Here is a 1,305-nt window from a genome sequence, read left to right as displayed (position 1 = left end):
CAGCTCGTGCTATAAATCTCATTGCTATCTGCAAAACAAATATGTAATACTTCATATTTATGTTCTACATAAAGTGAAGGTTTAATACATTTCTGATAAACTGAATATACACAGAAAGGAAAAAGTTCTAAATTCTGCAATTTTCCAGGGCATGTGTGGCATTGGGGTGAACAGCCCTGGAGGTGTGCGCCCCCGACTGCACCACAAGGATCCCGGCGATATGGTCGTTACCCCAAAGACTGCACTCATTCTACTATTTGCCTCCCCAAATGAGATGCCGGCCAACAACCCTATTCCGTGTGAAGAGGTCATTTTTTCGATACTGCAACGGCTCCTGTGTTCTGGGGACAAAATGCACCCAATATCTGCAGTTCAAAAAATGAAACTACTCTGCAACGATAATTTGGAGGTGGTCAGCGACCCCCAGATTGTGGTCATTACCTCTGTTCTCCGTCTGGCATGGTGGGTCCTATCCGGGCCCCGACGATGGCCTTTCTTCAACGGCGAGGCATGCATCAAAAAGTACGAATGCTGCTCGGACCCTGCATCCCTACTGCGTGGCGGCAGGCAGCCAGATCCCGGATCCGAAGAACTGCTCGTGTTCTACGTGTGTCTCGAGGATGGACTTCCGTCGGAGGACCTACACTTCTCGTGTCCTGACGGCGCGAACTTCGACGTGACGGTCGGCTTTTTGTTTCGAGGGCGCTCAGTGTCATTTCTTTGTCTAGATCCCCGTCGACAACTGAAGCCATCACACGACACAGGCGACCACTCCTCTTCAGTGTCCTGAGCAGTTTCGTGTGCCGGAGGTCGGCTCGTTTCAGAAGTTCCCGACGTGCGCCCCGAATACTACCGTGCTAGGCCGAAGGGTATGGGGCGGTCCTCGAGAAGTGCAAGGAAGGCTGGTGTTCATCCTGTACCGGAATATCCCTACTGCATTGTGCCCGGATGTGTCCCTTATCCCCCGGTTTCTAAAGACAAAGAAAAGAACTGCTCTTGCCCATAAATGACTTTACACACCAACTCAAATACACAGTCAATGTATTTACTCTTTTAATTTGTTGTGTATCATGCAGATTTCATGCATATTGTCCATCTCGCTTTCGTTCTATTTTTGTTCATCATGACGGTTAATAAACATGCAATAAGCCGATATCATTGAATCCTCACGTAATATTAACTTTTAGGCTAAATAACGCCGATGGTCCAAGGGGTACACAGTACATTATCTGTTTTGATTTTCCAGTTATACTCCAAAACTTAAAAAAGGCGAGAAAACCCAAAGCAATGGGTAAAAGGTATGTG

General features: G+C 47.3%; 1 pseudogene; it reads left to right on the top strand.

The window, feature by feature from the left end:
- LOC119594302 overlaps positions 1-1,006 on the top strand; it is a 2,388-nt pseudogene extending 1,382 nt beyond the window's left edge.
- The last annotated feature ends 299 nt before the right edge of the window (positions 1,007-1,305 follow it).

This window comes from Penaeus monodon, chromosome 33 (assembly GCF_015228065.2).
Source record: "Penaeus monodon isolate SGIC_2016 chromosome 33, NSTDA_Pmon_1, whole genome shotgun sequence".
NCBI lineage: Eukaryota > Metazoa > Arthropoda > Malacostraca > Decapoda > Penaeidae > Penaeus > Penaeus monodon.
Note: the sequence above shows the minus strand (reverse complement) of the source record. Positions and strands in the feature narration are given on the sequence as shown.